This window comes from Ovis canadensis, chromosome 2, assembly GCF_042477335.2.
Source record: "Ovis canadensis isolate MfBH-ARS-UI-01 breed Bighorn chromosome 2, ARS-UI_OviCan_v2, whole genome shotgun sequence".
Classification (NCBI taxonomy): domain Eukaryota; kingdom Metazoa; phylum Chordata; class Mammalia; order Artiodactyla; family Bovidae; genus Ovis; species Ovis canadensis.
Genome location: NC_091246.1, coordinates 226,891,838 through 226,901,702, shown reverse-complemented (window position 1 = coordinate 226,901,702; position 9,865 = coordinate 226,891,838). Strand labels below are relative to the sequence as shown.

Sequence of the window (9,865 nt, the reverse complement as noted above, 5' to 3'; positions counted from 1 at the left end):
GGAAACCATGCCGTAAGTGGTGCGAACGTGTCGAATGGGGGCGGTGCCCGCTGGTTCGGGTGAAGGCGCTCCGTTCCGCGTCTCAGCTGCCTGAGCCCAGACTCCAATCCCAAGCTGGGCCTCCGCCGTCCCTGCCCCTCTGTGGGCCCCGCAAGGCCTGAGACAGCCACTGAGCTCGGCTGGGGCCGCTCTGGGTCAGTGAGGAAAATCTGACTCCTTGTTTGCAGACTGGGCGGGGAAGCAAAGTTGAGAGAAAAGGAGTTTTCTGTTACTGAGGAAAAGACTTATTCAAACACTCATCCGAACATTCCTTTTTCAGTTAAAGGAGAGCGTGTCCGCCATGGGAGGCAGTTTTTTCACATCTGTATGAAAGAGCTGGGGCTGGCGGAGGCGCCATTTCTGGGGTCCCTTCGACCGTTTTTCCTTCATCTTCACCCAGACTCGCTTTTCTTTTTCCTTCGTGAATATCATCCTCTCATATTAGCTTCGTAACGCTCCGCGTGCACCACGTCCTTTATTTTTCCTTTGTTTTCGACTCCTAACACTTGAATTTAAAAGTTATTGTTTCGAGTTTGAAAATGTGAAAGTAGATTCACAAAAGCCTATGTTACTTGGGAAGGTCATTCAATTAGTAACCGATAGCTCCGAGACTGCCGAGTTCCCATTGCTGCTTTCACCTGGTCCTGGTCAAATACAGACGTCGACTACAGAATTAACGAGTAATGCTTCTTAACAGAATTTCTTGTTTTTAGGGAGGGCTTTGTTTTTTGTTTTTTGTTTTTTGTTTTTTGATGTAATGCCCAATCTTCTGATTTAGTTTTAAAATTAGTGGTAGGCCAGTTGAGAGTAGGAATAAGGTCATAGTCATTTTTATTCCGAGTTACAAAATTTGAAAGATCTTTTCTGAAGACAAAATATTTGAAATGGCAACTTATGCCTCTAAAGCACACAACTTTGCGACTATGGCATACTATATGTGACTTGAACCCAGAGCCTAAAAGAAGTGAAACAGACTAAGAGGAAGCACATCATGAACAGCAAAGCAGTATACAAATATAAAGTAACAGTGGGACCTTAGTATATTTTTGTTGATTATTAATCCCATAAAGGTGATGATTGTCAGTCCCCGTTTATCAAGGGCCTGGAACTAGGGAGTGGCTGGAACTAGGGAGTGGGTTCTCCCATAGGGCTACTGCTAATTTTAACCTTTTCAGACAAGGAGAGACAGATTGTTTTGATGTTTCTGACATTGCAGTGCTTTGAAATCACTTTCAGTGGTGCCTCTCCAGCCCACAGAGTTTTTCACCATTCATATGGGTAGCCACCACCCTGCCCCCAAGTTCCCTAGCCCCCCACCCCACCCCCCACCAGATTTGTTTTCCATCCTTTTGAATGTAAAAGTGGGAGCAAAGAGCAGCAAAGAAAGCTTAACTGGAAGAAGAAAATAGCTCCTGAGAGAAGTAGCAACAAGAGACTATGCAGCTTTTTTTTTTTTCCCAGCCCTCTGTGAGGCCCATTCCCCTTTCTGCCCTTGCCTGGAGGGGAGGCCTTGGCCACCTTCCAATGAATTCTCCCCACCCCACCCGACTCCCTTTTTTCCCTCTAAGTTAGAGTGTAAAGTGCTGCCATAAGGACCTGGACTAAGACAAAACCTTTGCAAAACTTAAAAGTCTTAAAGGGAAAAAAACTACCCTTTTACCATAACAGAAAAAAAAAGACAGCATACACCTATATTTTGAGAAATATGCAATATCTATATGAAGAAAACCAAAGAATTTTAAGGACATTAGAAATGACCTAAGTAATTGAAAAGATAACATGTTCTAATGAAAAGATTCAATATTATACTGATGTCAATTTAATTGGAACTCGACAAGTTGATTCTAAAATTCCTCTGGAAGACTAAACAAATGAGCACTGCCAAGAAACTCTGAGGAGAAAATAGAACAAGAGGCACTTAGAGGGGCCATGCCCTACCAGATAGCAGAGTGACCTATGAAGCCACAGTAACCAAAGCAGCATGATACTGACAAAGAGATAGACAAATATCAACAGAAACAACTAAGATTACATGGCAATTTTTTTTTTTTTTACTCCCTTTTTAGTCACTAAGTCATTACCAACTTGCCACCCCATGGACTGTAGCCTGACAGGCTCCTCTGTCCATGGGATTCTCCAGGCATGAATCCTGGAGTGGGTTGCCATTTCCTCTCCAGTTGACTTTAACGGTATAAAAAAGTGAATTGTTCCATAGTTTTGGAACAACTAGCTTTCCATCTGAAAAAAACTTAAGTTCCTAACCTTATATCACACAAATTAAATTCCAGGAGGATCAAAAAGCTAAACATTGTTTTAAAAGTTAACTCTAAGGACTCTTTAAAGTTTGAAGTTCAAATTCACCTCTTAAAGAATTATCTTAATTTTAAAAACATGCAATGTCATTTCAAAAAAATTATCCTTAGAAAATAATATACAGGCCTTGCTACTGCATAATTGCATATTGTTCAGTTGATAAGTCATGTCTGACTCTTTGCACCCCCAAAAGCTGCAGCATACCAGGCTTCCCTGTACTTCATTACCTTCCTGAGTTTCCATTGAGTCAGTGATGCCTTCTAACCATCTCATCTTCTGTGGCCCCATTCTTTGCTCTCAATCTTTCCCAGCATCAGGGACTTTTCCATATTATCATGAATGAAATTATGTTTCTCAAAGAAGTGCTATGACATGCTCTTAATTTACAAACACCCTTCTGAGTTTTATGCCACAGGAATCACACTCCACCTAAAATCAGAAATGTGCATCAGGTTTCATCTCCATATTATTGTGTGAGGAGGAAAGTGAGCTATAAGCAGCTTTCACTGCTAGCCTCCCTGATACCTCAAGTTCCCTGGGGTAGCATCCGCAAAATGCTTGTTACTAAAGGGGTAAAGGAAGTTGTGCTGGTGACTAGCTTAGGCAGCAAGGAAGGAGAGAAGGAAGGAAAGGTATCTTCATACAAGAATGACAAAATCAGTCACCAGAGAATGTAAACCTCAGCATCCTGGTCCAGTGCTTGTTTGTTTCTGCAGCCTTGGAGCATGCAATCCCCTGGACTGTTGCCCATGGGGGAACAGAAGTAATAGTTCATCTTTAGGACGTGAGCCTCATCGTCTCTGACCTGGACCTCACCACTCTGATGCAACAGCCTCCTGCAGCAGATCAGATGACCGAAACCTAAGGATTCCTTCGTAATGAAAATTTCACACTTGAAATTGCATTGTGGGTAGAAAGGGTGAAATTGGATGCTTTCTTTTGTCAACTAGGTATCTTCGTGGAGTGGAAAGGCGAGGGTTGGGGGAATATGGAAGGGAATGAAGAGGTGCAAATATTAATCTCCAAAAGTAGATTTTGGTAAAAGAGTTTGTACTAGTTAGTCTGTGTGCCTGGCACCCACAGCCCCAGAATTCAGTGGTCAGAGGCAGTCTATGTTAGAACCACATATCATGTCTCTTGGCTCTGCTCCCAGACTGAGCCACAAAAGATTGGTCCAGAAACTGACCGAGTCACCACAGTCAAACATATGGGACAAATCAGCAGTATTGGAGGAGATCTGGCTTGAGAACTCTGTGTTGGACTGCAACTAAGCAAGCCCATCCTGCCTGGTTACAGGAGAGACTGAATGTTAGGTGCACAGAGGGAAAGCTGGAAAGGCAGAAGCCAAGTTCAATGCAAAATCAGCAAAAGCCTGAGAACGAACAGCTGGCTGAGAAGCTGCAAAATAATGTTTCAGTGACCCAGCAGCAGCCATGCTCACCCAGCCCAGGAGGAATTGCAGTTCTGCACAAAGTACACTGAGGGATTCCCTGAGTGGCTTTATAGTAAACCTGAGGTCACCTGATAGTGCCTTTAATTATTTTCATTATCTATACAGCAGCCCACGGAATCATCTGAAAAGAGGGCTAAGAAGGACTATAAAAAGATTGACCTTGGATTTTATTCAGAACACAAAAAGGAAAAGATGGTATGAGAACTACATTCACTGTTCAAGCTCATGGGAAAACAGCAAAAGCCTGATAGGAGATGAGAGTAGTGGCAGCTATGGAGAAGAGAAGAAAGCAGACAAAAAGTCACTGTTTCAGGCATAACCCATACAAGACCTGTTGACAAAGACAGGTACATATGTGACAAGTGTCTGCCATCTCAGTTCTGCCTACATGCAAGGCTGGAGAGAGGAAAGAAATGGTACACAGCAAGGAAAGAAGCTGCAAATAGAATAGCAATAAAAACCTGCAAAGTGAAACAAAGACAAGTGAGATCAGAGAGCTTAGGGTCTCCAGGACCGAGGGAAAGGGAAAGGCAGAGCCTGCTTTGGAATCTCAGAGCTTTTGTAGAACCTCAAGCTTAGAGCACTCTTTCATTCGTTCGATCAGTATTTACTGAGCCCTGACTATGTGCCAGATTTTGTGCTGCATTGCGGGTAGATATAGATGACAACAATGCGGCTCTTGTTCTCAAGAGCCGGCAGTGTCTTGGAAGACAGAATCCAGCAATCACATCTCAACATTGTATGTGCTTCCTATCATTTCTGTAATAAATGACACCAAACAGTTGCTTGAAGCAACACATGTTTATTAGCTTATAACTGTGAAGATCAGGAGTCCAAAATGGATCTCACTGGGCTAAAAATTAAAGTGTCCTCGGGGCTTTGTTACTTTCTGGAGGTTCCAGGGGAAAATCTGTTTTCTCATCTTTTCCAGTTGCCTGCATCCCTGGCAGGCAGCCCCCTTCCATCTTCGCAGCCAGCAATGACTGAGTCTTTTTCACATCACATCACTCTTGACACTGACCCTTCTGATTCCCTCTTCTCCATTTAAAAAGGATCATTGTGATTGCATTGGACTCACATGGGTGCTCCAAAATAATCTTATTCTGTGGTCAGTTGATTTACAACTTCAGTGCCATCTACAATCTTTTAATTCTCCCTTGCCATATAATGTAACATTTTTAATTTAATAAATTTGACATATAACATTGTGTAAATTTATTAGTGTGTACATGTAACATTTGCCCAGATTCTGGGAATTAAGACATAGACTTCTTTGGGGGGGGCGCATTATGTTGCCTATCACAGGCGTGATGCATGTTATAGTAGAGATAATGATATGGGAAATAGTGATATGGGAAACTGAATTCCTGCTGCAGTCTCTCCCTCTCATCCCAGATAGTTAGAAATAACAGAAAACATATACAAATAGGTAAATAAATTCATAATCACCCTGGATAACAAGGAGAGCCCTTAGTGGGCCAGAAACCATGAGGAGTCCCTGAAAGAAGGATGGCAAATGGAAACTGGACAGACAAGATCACAGTCCCAAATGTGCATAACAGTTGACTGCCGCAGGAGCTGAAAACAGCGGCAAGAGCATGCCATGCCCAGAGAGGGCAGATCCTGGGAGCTCCCGGCCTCAGGAGTCATCAACAGAGCACTGATTATTCAGCATGCTGCAGCCTGTCAGCCACTCCACACATGCTCTCCCTTCTTGTCTCCTGGAGCCATGAAATTCCAGCAGGAGTATATGCCTTCAGGCGGGAGCAGTGGATGGATATAAGATCATCAGATGGAGAAAAAGGACAATGTTCTTGGTGGCTGCTGACATAAAGGAGGAAAAGGGAGCACCTGATTGTGGAAGATGAGCTGCCAAAACATCCTCCTGCTGCTGCTGCTGCTAAGTCGCTTCGGTCGTGTCCGACTCTGTGCGACCCCAGAGACGGCAGCCCACTAGGCTCCCCCATCCCTGGGATTCTCCAGGCAAGAACACTGGAGTGGGTTACCATTTCCTTCTCCAATGCATGAAAGTGAAAAGTCAAAGTGAAGTCACTCAGTCGTGTCCGACTCTTAGCGACCCCATGGACTGCAGCCTACCAGGCTCCTCCATCCATGGGATTCTCCAGGCAAGAGTACTGGAGTGGGGTGCCATTGCCTTCTGCCCAAACAATCCTACCTCTGAGTATATCCCCCTGCCCACAGTAACTGACAAGATGATGATGTATACCATGACATTATCTCATACCCCTTTTGCTAAAGAGTGTACAGTCATACAGGAATCTGAGGTAAAGGAGGAGCCTCCAACTAATAATTACCAAACATTGGGAGAAAGCATCTTAAAAGAGACAGCAGTGCATAGAGGAACGTTCATGCAGTGAAATAAATCATAGAGCAAAAACAAGAGTTTTAGAAGAATTATAACATTCTTGGGTGGAAAAAGATATCACACTGACTTTTTCTTATCAACTGAAAAATTGAACATGATTATGAAGCAACAAAAATCCTCAAAAGAGTGATCAGAGTAAGCCCAGGTAAAGGATACATGTGTGACCAGAATTGAGCAAATATGTGTTTTTTCAGCACATAGCTCAAACCAAATATACAAAGTATTTTATTTTTTTTTTAAGTAAGATACCCAGAGGATTGATCTAACACTTTCAACATCAGCTAATAATAAGGCTCTGAAGGAGAAAATAGAATATGAAAACAAATTATACACAGAGGAACAAAATATCCTAGAAATGAAGAAAAAAAAAAAAACATGAATCTTCAGTTTGAAAGGTCCCATCAAATGCCAGTTAGGATCCCTTTTACAAATTCACATGAGATTTAGTGTGACACAATTTCAGATGCGTGGTAAGGAGGAAATCTTGAAAATTTCCGATGGGGGGAGGAAAATAAATGAAGTACAAAAGTATGAGAATCATATGAGCATTAAGTCTCATTGAAAACCAGGATACAAGAAGCAGAGAGAATTTTTCAAAATTCAGAGGAAAAAATCTTTGAGTCTAGAGTTATACCCACAGCCCAACCGTCACCATTCAAGTGCAAAAATAAAAAGAATTTTTCTGTTGCAAAGGACTCAGAAGGTTTATCACCTACAGACTTACTCTGAAATAAATAATAAAAGAAGGTAGGTCAATACTAAGAAAAATGAGCCCAAGAAAAGGCAAAAAGCAATGGTCAGCAAAGACTTCAGTAAATTTATTCAAACTAAAGAACTTCCCAACCCAGGAATCAAACCAGGGTCTCCTGCATTCCAGGTGGATTCTGTACCAACTGAGCTGTCAGGGAAGCCCTCTCAAACTAAAGAGTAGGACAAAATGGGGGTGGGGGGAAGGGTGTGGGGAGAAACATTAAAAGGATAAGAAGCCAGGAGCTGGTGGCAGATGGTGAAGGCAGCACCTTGCCAAAGAGTAGGAAAGGAAGTCTTCAGAGCTGTGGCCCGCACAAGCACAGGATTTGCAGAATTTAATAAAAGTATGAAGATCTTGCCAGGAAACCTGAAAACAACCAAAGCGATGATTTATCAAGAAATAAATTAGCAGAACAGTATAAAGACAAAGGGAAATGCAAATCTTCCAAACCTGATAGACCTAAAGTTAGTCTTTAAGAGCCCACAGACTTTTCCCCGCTACTGGGGAAAACATTCACTTAAGGAGCTGACGACCACGTCATTCCGTCACCACATCATTTCATCATTAAGGTTCTATTCAAGTGAACATGGATACAGGGGGTTACATATAATTCAACTTCCTACTGCGAAAATTGTGAATAAGCTAAAGAGGCAAGGGAACATGGGACTGCCCCGCTGAGTGAAGCCTCAGGAGCTTTGGGTCATGAGAAATCTAAGTCATCTATAGGTGGAGGATAGAGATTGGGTCATTCTTTTGTAAGTGATCTGAATACATCAATGGAGAAAATCAGCAGCCAGATGTTAGATTCTGCTTAAACTGTGAAGCAGCAGCTTCAGTTTATTTGATGGAGAATTGAGTCCTTACAATGACCCAACAAATGTTCGATTTCTGAAGTCAGTTACGAGAAGGTAACTGTCTTTGCATGTATGCCTGAAATTCAGCAACTAATATTATAAATCCTTTAAACTGGCATTATTTCATTCATTTATTTTTAATTGACTGATAATTGCTTTACAATATTGTGTTGGTTTCTGTTGTACATCAGCATATATCCCCTCCCTCTTGAACCTCCTTCCCGCCTCCAACCCCATCCCACCCCTCTAGATTGTCTCAGAGCACCAGATTTGAGCTCCTTGTGTCATACAGCAAATTTCCACTGGGTATATAATAATTTTTCATATGGTAATGTACATGTTTCGATGCTACTCTCTCTGTTCGTCCCACCCTCTCCTTCCCACAATGTGCCCTCAAGCCTGTTCTCTATGTCTGCATCTCCATTGCTGCCCTGCAAATAGGTTAATCATTACCATCTTTCTAGATTCCGTGTATATGCTTTAATATATGATATTTGTATTTTTCTTTCTGACTTGCTTCACTCTGAATAATGGGCTCTATGTTCATCCACCTCATTAGAACTGACTCAACTGTGTTCCTTTTTATGACTGAGTAATATTCCATTGTATATATGTACCACAACTTCTTATCCCTTCATCTGTTGTTGGGCATCTAGGCAGCTTACCCGTCCTCAGTTCAGTTCAGTCACTCAGTCGTGTCTGACTCTTTGCAACCCCATGAATCGCAGCACGCCAGGCCTCCCTGTCCATCACCAACTCCCGGAGTTCACTCAGACCCATCTCCATCGAGTCAGTGATTCCAGCCATCTCATCCTCTATCATTCCCTTTTCCTCCTGCCCCCAATCCCTCCCAGCATCAGAGTGTTTTCCAATGAGTCAACTCTTCGCATGAGGTGGCCAAACTACTGGAGTTTCAGCTTTAGCATCATTCCTTCCAATGAACACCCAGGACTGATCTCCTTTAGAATGGACTGGTTGGATGTCCTTGCAGTCCAAGGGACTCTCAAGAGTCTTCTCTAACACCACAGTTCAAAACATCAGTTCTTCAGCGGTCAGCTTTCTTCACAGTCCAACTCTCACATCCATACATGAATACTGGAAAAACCATAGCCTTGACTACAAAGTAATGTCTTTGCTTTTGAATATGCTATCTAGGTTGGTCATAACTTTTCTTCCAAGGAGTAAGTGTCTTTTAATTTCATGGCTGCAATCACCATCTGCAGTGATTTTGGAGCCCAAAAAAATTAAGTCTGACACTGTTTCCACTGTTTCTCCATCTATTTCCCATGAAGTGATGGGACCAGATGCCATGATCTTCATTTTCTGAATGTTGAGCTTTAAGCCAACTTTTTCACTCTCCTCTTTCACTTTCATCAAGAGGCTCTTTAGCTCCTCTTCAGTTTCTGCCATAAGGGCGGTGTCATCTGCATATCTGAGGTGATTGATATTTCTCCCGGCAATCTTGATTCCAGCTTGTGCTTCTTCAAGCCCAGCGTTTCTCATGATGTACTCTGCATATAAGTTAAATAAGCAGGGTGACAATATACAGCCTTGATGTTCTCCTTTTCCTATTTGGAACCAGTCTGATGTTCCATGTCCAGTTCTAACTGTTGCTTCCTGACTTGCATACAGATTTCTCAAGAGGCAGGTCAGGTGGTCTGGTATTCCCATCTCTTTCAGAATTTTCCACAGTGTATTGTGATCCACACAGTCAAAGGCTTTGGCATAGTCAATAAAGCCGAAATAGATGTTTTTCTAGAACTCTCTTGCTTTTTCCATGATCCAGCGGATGTTGGCAATTTGATCTCTGGTTCCTTTGCCTTTTCTAAAACCAGCTTGAACATCTGGAAGTTCACGGTTCACATATTGCTAGAGCTTGGCTTGGAGAATTGTGAGCATTATTTTACTAGCGTGTGAGATGAGTGCAATTGTGTGGTACCTGTCCTAGATGTTGTAAATAGTGCTGCGATGAACATTGGGATACCTGTGTCTTTTTCGATTATGGTTTTCTCATTGTATATGCCAAATAATGGGATTGCAGGGTCATCTGGTAGTTTTATTCCTAGTTT

The 9,865-nt window shown here is 42.4% G+C and overlaps 1 pseudogene; it reads left to right on the top strand.

Annotated features, from left to right (window-relative positions):
- Nucleotides 1-7: 7 nt before the first annotated feature.
- LOC138432459 (UBX domain-containing protein 2B pseudogene) lies at nucleotides 8-7,898 on the top strand (annotated as a pseudogene).
- The last annotated feature ends 1,967 nt before the right edge of the window (nucleotides 7,899-9,865 follow it).